The sequence below is a fragment of the Heterocephalus glaber genome, unplaced genomic scaffold (assembly GCF_053883595.1).
Source record: "Heterocephalus glaber isolate CG9 unplaced genomic scaffold, H.glaber_assembly_v1.0 deba00000768, whole genome shotgun sequence".
Lineage (NCBI taxonomy): Eukaryota > Metazoa > Chordata > Mammalia > Rodentia > Bathyergidae > Heterocephalus > Heterocephalus glaber.
In genome coordinates this window covers 10,840,233-10,864,226 of record NW_028258162.1, presented here as the reverse complement: position 1 = coordinate 10,864,226, position 23,994 = coordinate 10,840,233, and the positions used below count along the sequence as shown (strand labels likewise).

Sequence of the window (23,994 nt, the reverse complement as noted above, 5' to 3'; positions counted from 1 at the left end):
AACTGTGACTTGTATTGTTCACTGTCTTGAACTCCTTGTTTAATGCCTGATGTGTAATAGGTGCACAATAAATACTTACTAACTGACTGAAGCCCCAGCAGTATTGCTCAGGGCATGGTAGAAAACTGAACCCTAAAATAATACTTGCCCTCAAAACCCCTTTTATTAAAGAAAATCACAACTGAGCCCTCATCTCTTTTCTTTCTACTTCTACTTCCTGTTGGAGAACTGTGAACAAGAAGTTGAAGGAGGAGGAAAATGTCAGAAAACAAGCTTTTTTTCCTCTGATCTTCAATCACAATAACTTTATACACCTCTTTGGGCCTCTCAGCGTCCCATGCCAAGCCAGAGATTTACATCATCTATAGAAATGCTGATTAACATTCTTTTCTTTTAAATATCTAAACAAAAAGATGACATATCACTTACCCATTTGAGGAGCCATGAAGAAAGAGAATTCCCAAACTTACAGCCAAAAGCTGAATTGCCAAGAAAGGTTCAAATTCACCTAAAACTCCTCCACTTTCTCCACCCAATCTCTCTATATGTTCCTAAGATCTCTGTCTTCTATTTTTCAGCACCACCAGCACCACAAGCAGCAGCAGCAATCTGTCCCACACTGATTTGTTGCACCTGGACTTTATTGAAATAAGTATTTGTGTCTGGGACCCTGAAACCTGAAGCTTTATAATGCAGATTTTCAGAAACTTGAGTAAAGTATAAACACCTCACTAAAAACTAAGTAAAACATACTTTCATTTTAAGTTTGACACTCTCAAACTATTTTCATTATGACATTAGCTAAATATATAAAATATAAAAGAAGACCCAAATTGCTCATTTTAGCTCCTATAGCCCACCCAAAGCCCAACAAATAACAAAATAAATGCAAACAAAATTATAAAACTAACAAAAAGTAAAATATTAATTTAAGAAAATCAGTGATCAAGCTTTACCCATAATGAATCACCTTTCACAATAGGAATATGGTACTTCCATTTTATCACATCTTATGATTCTTTACTCCCATCTCTTTCTCCCTTTAAATTATTATGAAATCGTTCAATGGAAAGGCTTAGTGTCATTTGGGTTTCAGCTGGGGTGAATAAATCACACCTTTTTCCTCTGTTCTTTTCTTCAATCTGTGACAATATACTATGATACCTAGTGCTAACATACTCCAAACAGACACAGAAAACAAACTGGGATACTAAACCTCCTGCTAGCATTGGTTATCCAGATAATCTAGAATACACTTAAGCTATAATGGTTTAAACTTGATGTGTTCCCCAAAAGCTTATGTATTGAAGGCTTGCTGTCTACTGCAGCAATGGTCAGAGTAGGGCCAGAGAAGGGCCTGGACTGTGAGAGTGACAACCCCGTCCATGGACTAACCCATCCACCAGTCATAGCTGTTGGCTGCAGTTTGGGGAAGCAGGTCACTGGGGCTGCCCTAAAGTGTGTGTCTGGCCCTGCCCCTCCCCATTCTCTGCTTCCTGGATGACAGGAGGTGAGCAGCTTTGCTTCACCATGCCCTTTCCGGGGAATGTTCTGCTTTACTTCAGGCCCACAGCAATGGAAACAGTCAAGTGTGGCCTGAAACTGTGAGCCAAACTAAATCTTTCCTTCTTTAATTTGGGTATGTCAAGTATTTTGTCCCAGCAACAGAAAGTTAATTAACCCCAAGTTAATTTTTCAGATGATCGTTAAAATAAAAGCCCAAAAATTATCATAGAAAATGTGCAAATCCCCCAAAATAACATAATGCAGTTTGCAAAACACGACTGTGTGGACCAAAATGACACAACACACAAGTTCATGTGATCAACAACTGGATTCCCAAGTAACTTAATGCTTTAGCCCAGCTCACTCCTTTGCTCTTTCAACAAATATTTATTATCTGGTATGAGTGTATTCCGTGTAAGACATTCTATGGAGGATGCAAAGATGAACTTCACAGATCCTGCCCCTAAGCAAAACCAAAAGATACAAAACATTTTAAAAAGTATTAAGATTTCTAAAGGAGAATGGAAGCTAAATCCATTGAGGAATTCATTCATTCACTTGTGGGAAATATAAAAGTTACCACTGGGGGGAAAGGAGGGATTCAATAAACAACTGTTGACTTGTTGATTGTTTTTACCACTTGGACTTTCAATAGAGGTATATTCCACATAGGTCATGCAGATCATCTAAGCCCATTTCTAATCCTACTTTATGCCCTTTAGAAAATAACATATTCTTTCCTTCATTTATTCAATAAAAATGTATCGAGTGCCTACAATGAGCCAGAACTGTTTGTGTAATTTGAAATGCACTAGTAAGAAGGGGGAAGAAAAAGCCTGCATTTGTAGAGCTTAATTCAGTATGAGTTGGAAAATAAACAATGATTATAATAAATAAGTAAAAGTGATTATGTTACAAACATTACACTATATGCTACAAAGGAAGAAGTGACATGGCGAGAAGGGGGTATAATCCTATAAAGGGGATGGGAATAGGATGAATTAAATTTTCTTTTAATAGTTGGCCAGAAAAACCCTGGCTGAGATGAGATCTCCAACACACCATGCTGCTCAGTAGATAATTATAGCACTGTATATTCACCTTCTCAATCACCAGTGTCAAAATTTCCCACTGGACTATTGTCCACCACAGTTGGATAGTCTTCCTTTGACTGCCTTATTTAGAAAGTGCTTCTAAGTAGTAAACTAATTAGCATATGCATTTCTGTTTGTGCCACAACCATTTGTAAAAATGAGGTCAAGTTTTCCTCAACTACCCTCAATACTGGCAGAGCTCTGTCTCAAGAGAATGGAAATCTCAACATCTTCCAGCTTACTCGGGAACATTGGCTACTTTAGGATTATAGGAAGCTGCAATTATTCTAGCCCCTTTCTGGAGAAAACTGGCTTCAGAACTGGGTCTCTTAATCCCTTAAATCTAAATTCGTATATGAAAACCAGAGTCACTAGCTTCACACTCAGCTTGTGAAACACTCCAGACTTGCACAAAATCACCACAGGTAATGAGCCATGCATTCACCAGCTGGGAATTCAGCGCTGACTCATCTTCATTAGCACCTTGTCTCGGTGCTCAGAGACCTAAAAGCCCTGGGGCAGGCACTTCAGACTTGGGGGTGGGATTTAGGGGATTAAGTGAGAAGAAAATGTTCCCTTCATGGTGAAAGATAATGTGCTACAGGAAACACAGAGACCCAAACACCTGTGGCCCCCCATGTGCAGACGTAGGGAAAGGCCCCCAGAGGCTCTGGGCACCAGCACCCTGATCCCCTGAGCTGACCCTCTGGGCCGGAAGTGCTGCTCCCACATCCAGTGAGTAGGTGCTGCTGGGAAGTCCCGAGAGTGAGGAAGTGGTTCCTGTTTTGAGGTTTCAAGACAGAATAGCAAGGGCTTAAGGAAGCCTGGTAAGTAGTCTCTAGAGAAAGGGAAATATAGCAAAGGCTATCCCCCAAACACCTGAGTGCCCAGCTGCTCTGTAGACTGCCATATGCTACTGTACTTGTCCACCAGAGGCCTGAAATGCAGCGAGGCCTGAAATACAGCAAGTCCAAAAGTAGACACATCCTTGGTGACTCATCTAATGTTCTTTACGAATTGGCCTCCAGATCAGGACAAATGCCAAATGCCTTTACTTGCTCCCTGTGTGCTTCTTGTACCTTGACCTTTCCTCTCCATTTCTGTGACAACTGCCATGATTCAGGCTTTCATATCCCATGGGACTAATTTCTTTTTACAATAGTTATTTGATTGTGGATGACACTGCTCCAGGTAAAGACACTAGTTTGTATCTTCTGAAGTTTACAAGGCTTAGGAAGCAAACACAGAATTATTACTACACATATAACAATATGACCTTTGGCCCTATGGCTTTGGGTTACAACTGGCTAGCTGGGTAAACACCAAGCACAGTATTACCAGAAGCCAATTCTATGCCACAATGGCCAGCAATAACTTAGCTATACTCAGAAGTGACTGTAAACTACTTTATTTGCTTGACTAATCCAGCCTAAATAATCCTGAATTTCCCCTTAGTTGGTTTCCAAAAATGCCCCCAAATTATTGAAAGTATAATAGAGACATGTTATAGTAGAAAGAGGCTGTTTCAGTTTAAAATACCTTATCTGGCCCCTCTCTAAAGCCTTGCATGAACTCCAAACCACTCCCATGTTCTCACTAGAACATAGCCCCCTTCATCTTGCTTAGCACACTATAATAGTCAACCTTTAGTGATCTGTTTTTCACTAGACTACATTTTCATGGTCTGTGTCTTTCTTTTGTAACATTTTTCCTTCAGTTTCTAAGTCTGCCCACCCCCTAAATGAACTTTAGAGAAATTTCAGTTACTAAAGACAAGCAAGGAGTAGCTAAAGTAACAATGCCCTCACACACACAAAAAGTGAGAGCGAGAAAATCCAAGCAAACTGAAAACATGTACTATTTTGGATGAAAAGATAGAAAGAGATACTAGGTAGATAGGAGGAAAGTGTTAAGATTCTGCTTTTCCCCCCATATTACTTTGAACATAATTTCCTGTTTCCATTGCTGAAAAAAAAATACTTAACAGTAATATCCATATAAGAAAATTGATGGGATACCAGGGAAATTCTAAAAGAAAGAATTGATGAAGACAGGTGCTAGTAGACCAGATGCGTGCGTTCATTCACCTCTAACAACAGACAGCCAAAATAGAATTTGGTGCCTAGAAATGGCTTGCTGCCATAACAAAAACCTGAAACATGTGGCACTGGCTTTGGGACCAGGCAGAGGCAGAAACTGAAAGGGCCTCAGTAAAGTTAAGGAAAGTGGCAATCTATTAATGAATCTGACAAACACTGAAGAGAAGGTTATTCACACCAGAAGAAAGGGGACTTTTGTTACATAAAAGGTAGGAAGTTTGACAGTACTGTCAATTCTGAACAAAAGAATTTGTGGATCTGGCTGAGGAATTTTCTAGACAAATGCAGAGAGTACTATTCTTTGTAGCCGCCTGTGACACATACAAAAAGAAAGACACGGACTAAAGAAAGAAAGAGCTGCTAGATTTTTGTTTTGTTTTGGCTTTTTAAAAATTGTGAGAAACCACACACAACACAAAATCTATCATCTTCACCTTTTCCATCCTGCAAAAAAATGTCAATCCTCATCAATTAAGCCATAAATTTAATACACAGTAAAAATTACAAATGGATTTTTTAGATACTTAACAGCTTACTTAAGTGAAATAATAAAAATCACCTGAAAAAAAGAGGGAGAGAGGGAGAGAAGGAGAATTTACCCAACCAAACAGTAACACATACTACCAATCATGGTAGACATATGAAGACATGAACCAAAAAGGAAGATAAACATGGATACAACACACGCATATGATAAAAGATGACAGTTTTGAGAGCCTGGCTCACTAAGTGGGTAAAAATAATAACTGAATCCAGGTGCAGTACCACTACAGACAGGTAGATTCAAGGTGTTTAAGACCTGTCAAGGATAAAGCTGTGAAGATAATAGTTGATAACATAAGAGAATGTTTTGTGACGATATACTGAAAGATTTCATAAACCTAAGCCAAAATTTTGAATAAGTAACATCAGAAATATTTTAAGGCCCAGTTCAAGGGAGAGCATTATGGACAAAGTTAACTAAGAGATAACAGATTGAACAATTTTTCAATGCCTAAAATTGACAAGAAAATACCGCAAATAGACCAAGATCTGCTGCAACCTAGAAAAACTTTAGGAATTATAATAGAAGATGTGCAAAGGAGACAAACAAGCAGATTAGAGAAAAGTAAACAGACCCATGAGCATATAAAAAGATGCTTAAGGTTATTAGTAATCAGAGAAATGCAAATAAAAATAATAGATATAATTTCACATTTCATTGTGCTGACAGAAAATTAGAAAACTAAGATCTTAAATAAGCAAAGTTAGCAAAAAATTAGAATGTGGAGAGTTAGTGGGAATATGAGGCTGCAGAATCCTTGCTGCTGGGTGTATAAAATGATGCACCCTAACTGGAAAGCAGTCTTACCATATTTAATAAAATTACATTTACCCTTCTCTGTGACCCAGAAGTCCTGCTCTTGAGTTTCAAAGAAATTCTCATGCCCATAAAGGGACATATAATCTGTATTGTGCAGCAGTAGAGAAATTGACTCATTGTAGATGTAGTATAGATGCTATATACATAAAACACTGAGTGCTATGGCTTGTGTCTAGATGTCCCCCAAAGCCTCATGCAGTCATGAGGGGGAGCTTTTTAGAGGTGGCTGGATCTAGAGTGTGTGACACTGGGATCAAGGGTGTGTGATTACTAAATCAGTCCACTGATTGATTTGGCATAGTTCTGCCAAGGATTAAGGGTGTGAGTGATACACCTACCGTAGGGTGGGTAGCCTGCATAAAATACAAGAAAGGGCTAATGTGCTCTCTCCTGCCTGCTTGCCCTGGACTGCTTCTCCTCTGTGATGCCCCTCTGCCATAGCACCCTGACTTCAAGTCAGCTGGCTATGGAGCAAAACCTCTACAAACTGTGAGCCAAATAAACCTTTCCTCCTTTAATTTTGGGTGTTGAGTATTTTGTCTTAGCAATGAGAAAAGTAACGAAGACACTGAGTTTAAAAACTGAGTGGTGTCAAAAAAAAGTAAGAAAGATGATATAACCAATTAAAATTACCTGCATACCAAGAGCATACACTCAGAAGCATACACTTCATACATTAGTTAGAAATGAGGTGAGATCACAAGAAAGAGGAAATTTGAAATGGAGAGTAATGTCTTTTACTGTATAACACTACAATATTCTACACTATATTTCAGTGACATTAAGTTTTAGTTAAAACTATCTTCAGATATCTTCCTCACTTTGGGACCTCTCATCCTGAGAAAATATTGCTTACAAAAAACACCCAGTTCCTCTGTCATTTAGCTCAAGCTGATAGCTACAGAAAGTATAAGGACACCAAGAACACAGTGCTTGCAGGGCCTAGTGACAGAGAAATTATCTGAGCCATCAGGAATGGCTCACTGCTGAAGTACTTGGCATCAGCCTACTTAGCAAATATAGGCAGATATGAGTTCTTTCAGGACTGTGCTAACTTTCCCTTCAGCACAACTAAAACTTGAATTAGAAGTCATCGAATGAATTGAACAAAACCAGAGGTCAAGACACCAGATAAGATTTAGAGCACAAAGATTAAAAAGATAATAACAATAAGCCAATATTTCATTAATCTGTAGTTTTTAGTCATAAAGAACTTTCCAGACAATCTGAGGTGTACAGTTCCTATGGTTAAATGACTTATCTAAAACATACAGCTCTAGATATCAGCTAAGAAACTCAAAGCTATTTAACTTGAAGTCTATTACTTAGTCCTACATTACAGCTAGTTGACCATGTCTAGTAGAAATAATTTCAATAGAAACCTGCCAGAATACTCAGGAAGTTAACAGATTCTATAAATATACTTTATTGATAGGTGGGGGGATGGGGAGCTATTAATGTAAGGTGGTATGATGGGTGGTGGTATATATGCAAAGCAGAGGATATCGTTCTTTAAAAGATAATAGTGTAGGCCAGGGATTTAGCTCAGTGGTTCCAATGCCGACCTTGCAAGCACAAGGTCCCGAGTTCGATCCCCAGTACCAAAGAAAAAGACAATCGTGTAATCTGGGTGTGGTGGTGCACACTTTTAATCCTAACCACTTGGGAGGCTAAGGCAGAACAGCTGTAAGTTGGGAGCCAACCTGGGAAAATTATTGAGACACTGTCTCAAAATAAAACATAAAGGATTGGTAATGTAGCTCAGTGGCAGAGCACTTGCCTATCATTTGTGAAACTCTGGATTCAACCCCTAATACTATCAAAAAGGTTCAGTGGGAAGGAAAAAAACAGAGATAAAGATACAATTTGATAATCCATGTGAAATGCACAGACACTGATTATGCCATTTAAATGTTAGGTATGAAACGGGGCAAATAATGTGGGATTAAGAGAGTTTAGTCAGCCCAATAACCATTAGTAGTTAGCACTGGTTGTCTGCATTCTTTTCAAGCATCTGATAATGGCATTTGTGCCATGGATCAATCAAATACATATACAGACATAGATCTCTTATGGGTTTGCCTTATAAGAAGCTGTGCACAGATCTAACAGTGATTAGTAGTAATTCAAAAGGAAAAAAATAGAAAATATCAGAAAATGACTATTCCACACATTTACACATAACACCTAAAAGAGCTGCTTTCCTATACCATTTTCCCTAAGCAGTTCCAAGACAACAGGCTCTGGTGGTTTGGAGGTTAACGCAAGTGAGAACAGGTTTGGACCTACCTAACTTGCCAGTTTGTAGAAGCCACCCCATGGGTCAGGAAATGTTAAGTTGTTCTTGCTACCGGTGGCATGCTGCACAATTCCCACTTCTGTACTTCTCAGTTCTACTTCGTACACACACACACACACACACACACATGCAAGCATGCACACACGCACACATGCACACACGCACAACAGTTTCACATCGGACAAGAGTATCCTGAAAACAGCGCTACTACTAATATGGGATGTACAGAGTGTAATTTTGTCTATTCTTTTATGAAAACCTCTTGAATACAATCATTTCTTTAGGTGTCAAATAACTTTTGAAGGCTGTTTCCCTCTCCTGTTACAGTTTCAATACACTAATTAGAGAACAATTTTTCTCTTTTTCAAATTTTTCCACTCGTAAAGACATTTGTTAATAGTAAATTGAAAGTAGGAAAAATAACCTCTCACATTCACCAGAGATACACAACTGTCATTAACTTGGTACAAAGGAATGTGAAAAATCAATTAAAACGTTTGTTAAACTTGGCCTATAATAAGGTATGTGAAAAATGAGCACATGAACGTACCCTTATGCATGTTACTGGACACTAATGTGCATCCCATAAACCTTGCTCTGGGCAATTAATGATACCATGTAGTAAACACTGTATTTTAAATGGTCACAGTAACCTAATTTCCAAAAAACGGTGAACATATATTATCTCATTTGATCTTCACTACACTACTAGGCATAAAATACCAAGGTGTCTCATAGCTTAAAAGAACTACATAAAAATAATGTCAAAGTAGCTAACTGACATCCAGAGAATGCTAAGAAAGGTAACATTTACATTGTTATCTGAATCTGCAGAAGTTTAAGTGAAAACATGAAGCCCTCTTGCTCCAAAAGCCGCTTCCTCTGCCAACTATAACTTTATGGGTTCCTAAATAGGATTATGTAAAACCAAGCTAGCAGCAATAGAACCTTATAGTCTATCTAACAATTTAGTGAGAACTAACTAAATAAATACTCATTTTCTAAAAGACAGTAATAGTATCATGCAGGAAGGCAAGAAGTCTGTCCAGAAGCTCCAGTCAAATCTTACATGACAGAAGAACTTGGAGGAAGAAAGGGCCCTGAGCTTCCCCTCCAAATCCTGATGGTATGCCAAGGATGCAAGGTCTTGACTTCTCCACTTAGACCATGAGAGGTTTGTGTGTTGCAGTAAGTAACCTTGTGGGATGTGGTAATGGCCCTGCCAAACAGGAAAACCAAGCTTCTTTCTGCTTATTATAAAAGTGCTGAATCCCTAAGTTCAGAATTTACCTCCTAGGATGCATGTGCAGGTTCCCACGACCACGCCTTTGCATCACCCTCATACATGAGGTTTAGGCAGGACTAGAAACCAGGACATTTTGGAATCATGAAATCCTTTCTCTTTGGGCCAGGAAGCTTGTGTCTTCTGGTAGCATTCATAAAACAGTAATAAACTAGCTAATTAGCTTGCCAGTAAACAGGGTAGGATTCAGATAGCACTTATATAAATCACCTGTTAACTGCCCTATCTTCTGACAAGTAAATTGTTTACACATAAAAATCACAAACGTCTAGGTCCCGAGTCGCGCGGAACATGCTGAATCAGCCTGCTGCAGACAGGCAGGTCTGTGCACGCCCTACGGAGGTCCTGAGTCACTTGCAACATGCCAAATCAGCTTGGGCCACGGCAAAAATCCACTGGACCACCCCCCTGCTCCTCTGTAAAGTCACCTGGTTCCACAATACAAAGACGCAGAGGACACCAGACCACCAGACCATGGTACTGAGTCCCGCTGCTCCTGGCCCAGAGGTAGGGGCTTCTAAGCCACCGTCCCACAGCTCCTGGTCCAGCGGATGGGCTTCGCGGCCACCATCCCTCCTGCTGCTCCCAGCCCAGAGGAAAGGGCTTTAGAGCCACCTTCTGTCCCACAGCTCCCAGCCCAGAGGTAGGGGCTTCTGAGCCACCATCCCACTGTTCCTGGAGCAGAGGAAGGGGCTTCCCAGACACCATCACTCTCGCTGCTCCCAACCCAGGGGATAGGGCTTTTGGGCCTCCATCCCTACCGCTGCTCCCGGCCCCTGTCCCACTTCACCTAGCTCAGAGGAGGTAATCTGTGCAGGTGTCAACACCACACCCCCCCCCAGTTGAAATGAGAAAACATGTAAATAAGTCTCAAAACCAGACTTCCAGATCACCTACAGAAACCCCAAAGAGAAATGAGATGGAACACTCAGATACTCAACAACCTGGACCCACTGAATTGGCAACAAAAGGAGATCTGGAAAAAATGAAATCAGAAATAATTTCTCAGATAACAGGAGAAATTGTGCCCCTAGTGCAAGATATGATTAATAAATCTAGAGAGGAGCTGAGGAACATGATGGAATCCCAACATAAGAAACAAATGGAATCCATAAAACAGATGCAAATAGATTTCCAGGACATGAAAAGCTCCATTGAAAGTCTACACAGCAGAATGAGCCAATGTGAGGACAGAATTTCAGATATAGAAGATAACATTGAAATTAATGATCAGGAAAAGAAAAATTGCTTCAGAATTATAAGGGAACATGAGAAATCAATCCAGCAGCTGCTAGATGATGCAAAGAAGAATAGCATAAGACTGACTGGAGTCTATGAAGAAACAGAAGACAGTGCAGATGACATAAAAAATCTCTTCAAAGAAATAATGGCACAAAACTTCCCAAGGAGGGGAGCTTGACATACAGATAAGTGAGGCATGTAGGACTCCAAATAGCCTTGATCAAAAAAATCTACACATAGGCATATAATTGTTAAGATTCCAGAAACTCAACAGAAGAACAAAGTTCTCCAAGCAGTCAGAGGAAGGAAACAAATCACATACAAAGGAAAGCCCATCAGAATCACAGCAGACTTCTCAACACAAACCATCAAGGCAAGAACAGCTTGGAGTGACATATTCCAAGCCCTAAAAGAAAACAGCCTCCAAGCCAGATTGATGTGCCCTGAAAAACTATCTTTCAAAATGGATGGAGAAATAAGATACTTTCATGACAAAGAGCACCTTAGGAACTATGTGAATAACAAACCAGCAGTCCAAAGAATTTTACACAATATCCTAGGAACAGACATTGAGGATCACAACCCCAGGAAGCAAAGCAGAATGAACCCATCTGGCACGACAAGAAATTAAATGTAAGGAGGAGAAACCAACAAAAAGAAAAAGTCATGGCAATGACGAGTCAATACGTTTCAGTTGTACCCATCAATGTTAATGGTCTCAATTCATCAATCAAAAGAAATAGACTGGTAGAATGGGTCAAGAAGCAAAATCCAACAATATGCTGCATACAAGAAACACACTGAATTCAAAAGGAAACTCATAGACTGAAAGTTAAAGGGTGGAAAACAATACTCCATGCAACGGAAACCAGAAAAAAAGCAGGAGTAGCTATCCTCTTGGCAGATCAAGTAGATTTCAAACCAACACTGATTAAGAGAGATGAAGAAGGACACTACATCCTTGTAAAGGGAAGAATCCAAGAGGAAAAGATGACAGTCATAAATATCTATGCACCAAACACTAGTGCACCCAACTATATAAAAAAAATACTACCGGACATGAAAAGTCATATATGCACTAATACAATTGTAGTGGGGGACTTCAACACCCCACTGTCACAAATAGATCAAGTAGACAAAAAGTAAGTAATGAAATACTAGAACTCAATGGAACTCTTGAACAAATGAACTTAACAGATGTTTACAGAGTCTTCCACCCCACAAAAGCAGAATACACATTCTTCTCAGCTGCACATGGGTCATTCTCAAAAATAGACCACATACTCACACATAGAACATGTTTAAGTAAGTGCACAGGAATTGAAGTTATCCCCTGTATATTATCAGACCATAGTGCAATGAAATTGGAGATCCATAGCAAAAGAAACTCAAAAAACTTCATACACACGTGGAAATTGAACAACACACTTCTGAATAACCAATGGGTCACAGAGGAAATTAAAGAAGAAATCAGACACTTCCTTCAATTAAAAGACAGTGACAATACAACATATCGGAATCTAAGGGACACAATGAAAGCAGTCTTACAAGGGAAATTCATAGCAGTGAATATGCATATTAGAAAAACAAAATGAGTCCAATTAAACAACCTGATGCTACACCTCAAGCTTCTAGAAAAAGAAGAACAGGACAAACCCAGAGCTCATACAAAGGAGGAAATTATAAAGATCAGAGGAGAAATCAATGCAATGGAGACTAAGAGAATGATACAAAAATTCAATGAAGCCAAGAGTTGGTTCTTCAAAAGAATCAACAAAATTGACAAACCCTTTGCAAACCTTATCAGAAAAATGAAAGAAAAGGCCCAAATCCATGCAATTTGGATTGAAAAGGGTGAAATTATAACAGACCCAGCAAAAATCCAGAGGATCATCAATACCTACTTCCAGAAGCTATACACCAATAAGATGGACAACACAGAAGAAATGGACAGATTCCCAGATACAAATGAATTACCAAAGTTGAACAAACAAGACCTAAAATTTTGAACAACCCAATATCAACCAATGAAATTGAAAATGTAATTAAAAACATCGACTAAGAAAACCTGGGCCCTGATGGCTTCACTGCTGAATTCTACGAGACATTTAGAGAGGAACTACTGCCACTACTCTTTAAATTCTTCAATGAAATTGAAAGGGAAGCAATACTCCCAAATTCATTCCTGAAAGCAAGCATCGCCTTGATCCCCAAAGCAGAGAAAGACCCAACCGAAAAGGAGAACTATAGGCCAATCTCACTAAAGAACACAGATGCAAAAATCCTTAATAACATAATGGCAAACAGAATGCAGAAGATCATCAAGAAGATCATACACCCTGATCAAGTGGGATTCATACCAGGGATGCAGGGATGGTTCAATATATGCAAATCAATCAATGTAATACACTATATCAATAAAGCCAAGGACAAAAACCATATGATTATCTCCATAGATGCAGAAAAAAGCATTTGACAAAATTCAACATGCATTTATGTAAAAAACCCTACAAAAAATTGGAATAGATGGTCTCTACCTCAAACTGATAGAAGCCATCTATGAAAAACCAACAGCCAATATCATACTAAATGGTCAAAAACTGAAATCCTTCACACTAAATCAGGAACAAGACAAGGATGTCCACTATCACCACTCTTGTTCAATATAGTTCTGGAAACATTAGCCATGGCAATTAGACAAGAGAAAGAAATAAAAGGAATAAAGATAGGTAATGAAGAAGTCAAATTGTCATTATTTGCAGATGACATGATACTCTATATAGAAGACCCCAAGAACTCCACCAAAAGTCTTCTAGACTTAAGAACCAAATTCAGTAAAGTAGCTGGTTACAAGGTCAACACACAAAAATCAATAGTTTTCCTCTACATGAATGACAGACTCACTGAGAGAGAAATAGCGCAGATAATTCCTTTCACAATACCATCCAAAAAACTGAAATACCTAGGAATCATCCTAATGAAAGAAATCAAAGACCTCTTCTCTGAAAACTATGGCTTTCTGAAAAGAGAGATTGAAGATGATATCAGAAAATGGACAGACATCCCCTGCTCCTGGGTAGGAAGGATTAATATAGTGAAAATGGCCATACTACCAAAACTGCTATATGGATTTAATGCAATTCCAATTGAGATCCCAACAGCATACTTCATGGACCTTGAGAAAGCAATCCAAAAATTCATTTGGAACAAGAAGAGACCCAGAATAGCAAAAGCAATTCTAGGTAACAGAAACATGGCAGGGGGTATCACAATCCCCAACCTGCAACTATACTACAAAGCAACTGTGATGAAAACAGCATGGTACTGGCAAAGAAACAGACCTGAAGACCAGTGGAACAGATTAGAAGATGCAGAAACAACAACAGACACACTCGGCCATCTCATCTTCGATAAAGGAGCCAAACACCCTCACTGGAGGAAAGATAGCCTCTTTAATAAATGGTGCTGCAAAAATTGGGTTTCAGCTTGCCAAAGATTAAAACTAGACCTATATATCTCACCATGCACTAAACTAAAATCAAAATGGAGTATAGATCTAAATATTAAAATAGAAACTTTGAAACAGTTGGAACAGAGGTTAGGTAGAACCCTTGAAGACATCGGTGTAGGAAAAGATTTTATGAACAAAACCTCAGTTGCCCATGAACTAGCACAAACTATCAACAAGTGGGATCTCTTCTTATTAAAAAGCTTCTGCACAGCAAGAGAAACCACCAACAGTGTGAAGAGACAACCCACAATGTGGGAAAAAATCTTCACCTGCTCTTCCTCAGACAAAGGTCTACTATCTCGAATCTATAAAGAACTTAAAAAGATCAGGCCTCCTAAATTTAAAGACTCAATCTGAAAATGGGCATCTGAAATGAACAGACATTTCTCAGACAAACAAGTAGAAATAGCAAATAAATACATGAAAAAATGTTCAACATCGCTGGTCATTCAAGAGATGCACATGAAAACAACGCTGAGATTTCACTTCACTCCAGAAAGAATGGCTGCTATCATGAAATCAAACAATAACAAATGCTGGGAGGCCTGTGGGGAAAGAGGAACCCTGCTCCACTGCTGGTGGGAGTGTAGACTGGTGCAACCACTGTGGAAATCAGTATGGAGATACCTCAAAGAACTAGGACTGGAAGTCCCATTTGACCCCGCTATTCCACTGCTGGGAATCTTCCTCAAAGAATTAAAAGAATCCTACCACAGTGATGTATGTGCACCCATGTTCATAGCAGCACAGTTTGTGATAGCTAAAATTTGGAAACAGCCCAAATGCCCATAAACTGGAGACTGGATAAAGAAAATGTAGTTTTTTTATAAAATGGAGTACTACTCAGCCATAAAAAATGAGAAATTAGAGACATTTATACCTAAGTGAATGCATATTGAGGCAATAACTCTTAAGTGAAATAAATAGGACACACATGTATAAAATACTGAATAGTTTCTCTGGTGTGAGAAACTGAAAGTGTAAATAAGGACTAAATGTATAATAGGTAATGTGAAATAGGAAGCAAAGGGGCAAAGGGGAAGGAAGTGGGAGGGCTAGGGGAAAGGATAGAAGGAAATGGGATTAATATCTGAAAATGGAAAAATAGGAACAAAATCTTTGTAAATGGGGAGGAATGGAGGCGTTGAAGGGAGGGCTGGGCAAGGCTGAAAAATAAGAACCAAGAGAGATTATGTAAAGGTGCAAATTTCCAATGATGAATGTCATTATATTGTATACCTAAAATGTACCAATGATTAGAATGAATAATCGATAATGCAAAATAGGAAGAAAAGGTCCAAAGGGGTAGGGGTAGTGGGAGGGGCAGGAGAAAGGAAAGAAATGAAAGGAAAAATGATGAGAAATGGAAAAAATGGAAATAAAGTCTTTGTAAATAGGGAAGGGTGGAGGGTGTGAAGGGAGGGCTAGGAATGGGGAAAAATATAAGAACCAAGATGCATTATGTAAAGGTACATTTCCCAATGAGAAATGTAATGGTGTTGTATACCTACAATGTACCAATAAAAGAATTTAATAAAGTGCAAAAAAAATAAAATAAAATAAAATCAATTAAAAAAATCACAAACATCTACTAGTGATAACAAAAGGATTAATTTTTTGTAAACTTGAGTACATTACACAATATGCAGCCATTATCAATAGTGCTACAGAAGTATATTTAGTGAGAGTGAAGCTCAGCCTGTCCCAGCACCTGGAAGGAAGGTCCCCCGCTGCCATTCCAGGCTCCTAGGGCCAAGAAGGTGAGCTGGTCCCAGCACCCAGAAGGAAGCTCCCTGCCTCCATCCCAGGCTCCTAGGGTCCTAGGGCAGTGAAGCTCAGCTGGTCCCAGGACCAGGAAGGAAGCTCCCTTGCTGCCATCCCAACCTCCTAGGGCAGAGGTGAGCCATGTGGCTGCCAGAAGCACCACCACCCCTGGAAATGAGAAGACACATAAACAAGCCTCAAAAACAGACTTCCAGATCACCTACAGCAACCCCAAAGGGAAATGAGATGGAACACTATGATACTCAACCACCTGGACTCTCTGAACTGTCAACAAAAGGGGATCTCAGAAAAATGAAATCAGAAATAATTACTCAGATAACAGCAAACATTTTGCTCATGGTGCAAGACATGATTAATAAATCTAGAGAGGACACAGATAAAAAAAATAGAGGATTTCAGGAACATGATGGAATCCCAACATAGGAAACAAATGGAATCCATAAAACAGATACAAACAGATTTCCAAGAGATTAAAAACTCCATCGAAAGTCTGCGCAGCAGAATGAACCAATGTGAGGATAGAATTTCACATATAGAAGATAAGATTGCAATTAGTGACCAGGAAAAGAAAAATTGCTTTAAAATTGTAAGGGAACATGAGAAATCAATCCAGCAGCTGCTAGACGATGCAAAGAAGAATAACATAAGACTGATTGGAGTCAATGAAGAAACAGGAGAGGTGCAGATGACATAACAAAACTCTTCTCGGAAGTGATGGCAGAAAACTTCCCAAGGAGGGGAAAAGAACTTGACATACAGATAAGTGAGGCTTATAGGACTCCAGCTAGCCTTAATCAAAAAAATTCTACACATAGGCATATAATAGTTAGGATTCCAGAAATCCAACAGAACAAAATTCTACAAGCAGTGAGAGAAAAGAAGCAAATCACATACAAAGGAAAGCCCATCAGAATCACAGCAGACTTCTCAATGCAAACCCTCAAGGCAAGAAGAGCTTGGAGTGATGTATTTCAAGCCCTAAAGGAAAACAGTCTCCAACCCACATTGATGTTCCCTGCAAAACTATCTTTCAAAATTAATGGAGAAATAAGATACTTTCATGATAAAGAGCATCTCAGGAACTTCATGAATACCAAACCAGCACTCCAAAAAATTTTAGACAATATCCTAGGAAAAGACAATGAGGATCACAACCACAGGAAACCCAGCAGAATGAATCCATTGGTCGTGACAAATTAAACGCAAAGGGGGAGAATCCAACAAAAAGAAAAAGTCATGACAAGGCTTTTAAAACTTTTGACTTCATCTCCCTAATGAGTGTATAATTCAATCTTGCTATTGTACTGATTAGTATTGTTCTGATTCTAGAATTGCACACCATTCCTTGTGCTATACTGGCTATTTATCATCTTCTTATGTCTACATTTTAATTGGGTTGTCTATTACTGAGCTCTAAGAATTCTTTATATATTCTGCTCATAGGTTATATGCATTGTAAATATGGTCTGTTTAAGGACTACTTTTCATTTTAATGATGTCATTTAAAGTTCTAAATTTTGATGGAATCTCATCAATTTTTTTTCTTTTATACATCATGTATTTTGTATCCTAGGTAGTTCTTGCCTACCCTGAATTCATAAATATTTTCTCTTATAATTTCTTCTTAAAGTTTTATACTTTTAGGCTTTCTTATTTAGGTTCATAGATCCCTTCAAGTTATTTTCATGTATGGAAAAAAAGGGTTGAGGTTAATTTTTTATATACGGATACCAGGTGTTCTAATGCTGTTGGCTGAAAACACTATCTCTTCCTCGGCTCTTGAATCAAGTTTATATTCTATAAAATGCTAATGTTAAATAATCTTTCAAACCTCAGTGGACCATATATGTGTGGTTCTATTTCTAGATTCTCTGTTTTATTCCAATGATCTATGTCTTTCCTTACACCAACACTGCCTTGATTACTGTAGCTTTAGAAGAAGTCTCAAAATTGGGTGCTAAACATCTTCCAACACTGTTTTTATTTTTGTTTTTGGCTTTTCTGGGTCCTTTGTACTCCTACATAACTTTTAAATTTCAATATCCAGTTCTTCATTTATAGCAAGTATACACAGACCTTGTGTTTTCTAATCCTGCTAAATTCAAGTACAAGTCCTAGGGGCTCCTAGAGATTTCTTAGTATTTTCTCTGTAGATGATCATTTCATCTACATATAAAGATTTTGCTTCTGCTGTGCCAATCCTATCCTAGTTGTGTCATTTTATTGCTAGACTATTTTGGTTTAGACCTATGTTTCAAAGTCTAATGGACAGATGAAGAATAGGCATATATGCCCTTGTTCCCCACTTTAGGGAGAAAGCATTGTATCGTCTCCATTCATAGAAGGAGTTTTTGTTGAAAGTATGGAGTACATGTCTTTGATTTGTTGAGAAGGTTCTGTTCTACTTCTAGTCTCCTGATAGCTTTTACCATGAACAGCTGCAGAATTTAGTCCAATACTCTTTCTCCAACTAGTGACAGGATCATATGGCTTTCTCCTTTCCTCTGTTAAAATGATGACTTTTAGGGGTGGATCTTCCAATGCTGAATCCACACTGCCATCCCTATAAGAAAACCACTTTCTACATACTGCTAGATCTGACTTCTAAGAGTTTGTTTTGTTAAACAAATTTCTATCTATGTTCATACCTTCTTCTATTATCTTTATCTAGTTTTAGGATTAGCACAATGTTGATTTCCTAAAATGAGGGGAGAAATGTTCCTTCTTTTTTCTGCTTTAAATGTTTGATATAATTTATCAGTTAAAATGTTTATGAGCCTACTGTTGTCATATAGGTAGGTTTTCAAGCTAGGAATATACTTTCTTTAATAGGTGCTATTCAAATTTTATATTTCCTCCAGAGTTAGTTTCATTAATTTGTCTTCTAAGTTACTTCTTAGAAGTTGTCAAATTTATTTCAAAAAAGATTTTTGTAATATGCTTTCTATATCCTTTTAAATTCTGTAAAATCTGTGGTAATGTCTCCTAGACCTTAATATTGCAATTTTAAAAATGTATAACTGATATTGTGTAACAGGAAGAAAAGGTCTAAAAGAGCAGGGGAATTGGGAAGGGTAGGGGAAGGAAAAAAAGGGAAAGGAAAAAATATGAGAAGAGGAAAAAAATGGAAACAAAGTCCTTGCAAATAGGGAAGGGTGGAGGGGGTGAAGGGAGGGCAAGGGAAGGGGAAAAAAATAAGAACCAAGAGACTCATGTAATGGTACAAGATCCCAATGATGAATGTAACTGTATTGTATACCTAAAATGTATCAATAAAGTTAATGGGGGGAAAAAAAAGAAGTATATTTAGTGAATTTTGAGACAGAAAACAAATGGAATGTTTTAATACACATATTTTTACAATAAAAAGTATATATAGCAGATGTTATCAGTGATGATCTCTGAGCATTAACATTATGAGTAATTAGAATTTTTTCTTCTGGTTGATCATTAGTTTCTGTAATTTCTCAACAAACACATTTTTTTATAGGAGGAAAAAGTTACAGTCTAAAACCAGAGAATAGTCACTTTGTTCCTTAACAGTTCTGTAGAGATTCTATACTCTTCCAAACCTTTTCTTTCCTACTGAGCGGTGTGTTCTCATCTTTAATCAACTCTTCCTTAAGACTGAATATGTGATGATCTGCATTTGGCTCATCTTCCATCTGTTCAAGTGTGTTTGATCCCGGGCAGGGCAGGAAAGTAAATGATTGTTTCTAAAATTTAAAAGCTAACCATCTGAATCTCAGCAACCTGATTAGAAATATTTTTAGCATGCTTTCACAAAACAGGATGCAAGGATGCAAACATCCATGGCAGTAGAAGTTGCTTTGTCATCTTGACAGGGTTCAACCAAACTCTCAACAGGACCAAAGCAGACCGCACCCCTGGCAGATGCTAAATTAATAATAACATGAATGTGACTGCAGACGGTCTGACACCAAGCACTGCTGGCCCACTGACGACTGGACACGATTTCATTGTTAACACTCAGATTTTTCCCTCATTGCAAGATGAAGACCTGCTGTGCAGCCTTAGGGTTCATTTTGCTGCTTGTATTTACACAAAACAATTAGCTTTAGTTATATAAGTATATCATTACTGAATAGTGTTCTGCTTATTGAGAAAGCCAAATCTAAGAAGTACTTTAGCAGTCTTTTTTACTGAACCATTACATAATAACAATAATCTTCCCAAAATACTGCCCCAAATGAGTCCATTTTCCAACCATACAACCACCTCATCGTCCAATCATGACTTGATATTGTAGTAACATGTAAGACCTGATCTCCTCTAAAATATCTAGAAGAATTTGACAGCGCTATGTTTTAAAGCAAGAAGACATCCTGCCCCATACCACTCTACAGCAGACACATTCAGAGAAGCTTGCCAGAACTCCACACAGCACACGCACCCTCCATCTGTCTGGCTCTCCCTTCTGGAAGTCTTTTTGGAAATCAGGTCAAGACTTCCTGGAGAAGGTTTGTACATTTTATGTGAAAAAAATAACCTATTTGATTTAAGAAGAGAACTAATAAATATAAAGTGGAGTAAGGTCAATCCGGATGAGCCAGCTGCCCTCCATCCACAAGTACAATGTTTGTATTTCAGGACTCCGGCAGGTAACTCTTTCAAAGTTTAATGCAGCACATCTTCTGAAATTGCTAAGGTTTGGAGTTTGATAATAGACGATTGTTCCCTGGAAAAAAATATATTTTGAGGCCGCTACTTTTGCAGAGTGAGCTAATGTTTTATTTGTGTGGCTCTTCACTGCAATAATTTTGAACTACAATTTATTTTAAAACACACCTACAGTGTTCTTCATAGTCCCTTTTTGGACATGAACATTTCTGAATGAACTATGACAATCGCTTGTTAGGGAACCCAATGTAGAGGTCATTTCTACTGACTTGGACAATTCAAATAATCCTCCGAGAGAAAGAATAATTTTCTCAAGGTCCAGAGAAGTTACATAATATATCTAAAATTACACTTTTCTGAGTGGCAAAGGGAAAAAATAAGGAGAGAGGATATTCTGCCAGAGAAAATATATATCTAATATGAATACTGTAATCTGTCTTAAAACATATAATGGTTGTTACATACCTTGAGATTTCCTAGTGATTTAATTAAATGTGCCAGTCATGTGAATATTTGTTATATCTAACCAACAATCTATCTTATTGTTACTAATGTCTTACATTAGGTATACTTCTCTCTCATATTCTCTGTCTCTTTCTCTCTCTCTCTGTTTTTCTCTTTCTCCTCTTCCTCACATAGACCTTTCAGTAAAATTATACCAATGATCATATGCACAGGTTTTTAAAATTCTGAATAACATTTTTCTACATCTTAATACCATAGGTGAAGTTAGCCATTCATGGTTATTTTTCAAAATGAGATATATAGTTTATATCCATAAAACTTCTGATGCAGAAATAGTAATAGAAAATAAGGCCAGTAAAAATTTTTTTCCCATTGGATTTTATTATTTTGGGTTTTTTGTTTGTTTATGAGACAGGGTCTCACTATGCAGTTCAGGCTGGCTTTGAACTTGTAGTCATCCTCCTGCCTCAGCCTCCTGAGTGCCAGAATTACAGGAACTCACCATCATGCCTGGTTCTCACTGGATTTTTAAATGAGGAGTTTTAATTAGATACCCAAGTATAAACTATATAGAGAGTTTCCTTGTCTAGTTCAAACCCTGTATTTTCAGTTATCATTTATTCAGTGCTTAGTATGTGTTAGACATTATGCTAGATATCCCTAAAACACTCACATTAAAACTATATTATTCTCTCCAATTTACATTCCAACTACATATAGTTAACATGCTCCCTAATAATAGCTAAGAAATTTAGAATACAAGCCCCAAGTTAAAGCAGTTGTTCAAAATAATGAATTGAGCATGTTTTTCCATCTACTCCCTCCGTATCCAACTGCAATGACTGAAAATAAGTACAAGAGGGACAAATTACAATGACTAAAAGCATCTGACTGGAGATTTGGCAGAATTCTCCAGGACCATGCTACTGATAAGCCAAGGTGGTAGTCACTAAGCTCAGGGCACGCTCAAGAGAAAGTTAAAATAGAAGGGAAAACCACCTATCCAATACAGTTTCTAGAAAGATTTTAAGCTCAAAGTCAGTAAGTATCAAGAGTGGGAGTGAAAAGTAAAGTACCCATAAAGTAATGAATTGAAGTACTTCCCTCTAAATAGTTCATGAGTTGGCACATACTCTCTTCTCCCTAAATAGTCCACAGGTGTGCAGTGATGGCATTTATCTCTGATCTAAAATCCAAGAAGCTTTTGTACATATTGAAATGAATCCCTGTCAAGAGCTCAAACCTTCAACAATAGTTATATTCTTTTTTTTTTTTTTTTTCTGGTACTGGGGATCGAACTTGGGTCCTTGCACTTGTGAGGCAGGCAGCCAAACCACTGAGCTAAATCCCCAGCCCCAAGAATAGTTATTAGTTCTGCCAAAGTTCTCCCAGTGTAGAGGTCTGGGTGAAGTAGAGACTGCTGACTTGTTTCTCAGGCATTGTAACATCAATGAGGCCTGAAAGTCAAAGGAGAGAGCTACTAAGGAACTGGCCTACCCATCTGTCGCAAGAATCTATGCTATCTCACTATATAAATTTACCTAGTCATCCAATCATAAAATTAATGACCAACGAAGGATTATATTTCAGGAGAACTGGTCACATAAAGCAGAAAAAGAGATTGGAACAACCCAAACAACTAAACTTGGTACAGACAACAATTCAGGGAACAAAAAAGAATTGGTAGATATTTTAATTAATACCCTCAAATAGATTTATGGAAGCATACAATTATGGAAAATAAGCTGAGAATCAGAAAGAGTTTGTGAACATGGAAAAGACAGTTGTTGTGCACAGGGTGGAGTTTTAACTTGGTTGGCTTTGGGACATGATGCAAAAGTTGGTGGAGCACACTTGTGGGTGTCTGGGTGGGTCATGGGCATGTGGTCTTGGGGTCTATGCCTGGTCTGGCTCTTTACCCTTTTCACTCTGACACCATTCCCATTGTGCTTTTCTACTGCCATAAACTAAGCAGCTTTGCTCTGCCATACATTTCCACCATAATGTCTCTACCTTGAAGCCAGCTGATCATGGACTGAAGCCATGAGCAAAGTAAACCTCTCCTCCTTGAAATAGTGGGTGTTAAGTATTTGAGATGATTAATACAGATAGCTGGTACCAGAAAAGTGGGGTTGTTGCTATGACTGTACCTGAACATATGGTGTAGAAGCCTTTGGAATTGGTTTGTGGAAGGAGTTTGGAATGGTTTGGAGATGCAGGCTGGAGAAGTCCTTAAATGCTATATGCAGAGCATGATGGTGATTCTGGTCAGAGGTTAGAAGATCAGAATGCTGATAGGAATGCAGATAGTAAAGGCCAGGCTCAAGAGGTTTCAGCTGGGAGCAAGGATTCCATTGGTGGTTGGCCTAGAGGCCATATGTGTTATGCTCTAACAGAAAATTTATCTACATTTTTCTCATGTCCTGAGACTTTGTAGGAGACAGAGATTAAGGGTGGTAGACAAATTAATCTGGTGGAGGAAATTTCAAGACAGCCTAATCTTTAGGCATGGGTAATGCTAGCTGCTTTTAGCCAGATTTATGGTGAGAATTAGAGGCAAAAGGCAGAGCAGAAAATTTTGAAAGTCTTAAATTTTGTTCCAGAAGTAACCATGTGTAAAGCTGGAGACGTCCCTGCTAAAGAGATTAACACCATTAAAAAGAAACCAACTACTTTAGACAGACAA

The 23,994-nt window shown here is 38.3% G+C and overlaps 1 protein-coding gene across 1 annotated transcript in view; it reads right to left on the bottom strand.

Moving 5' to 3' along the window:
- Gpr158 (G protein-coupled receptor 158) overlaps positions 1 to 23,994 on the bottom strand; it is a 501,792-nt gene that overhangs the window by 461,930 nt on the left and 15,868 nt on the right. The gene's annotated exons all lie outside the window — the stretch shown is intronic.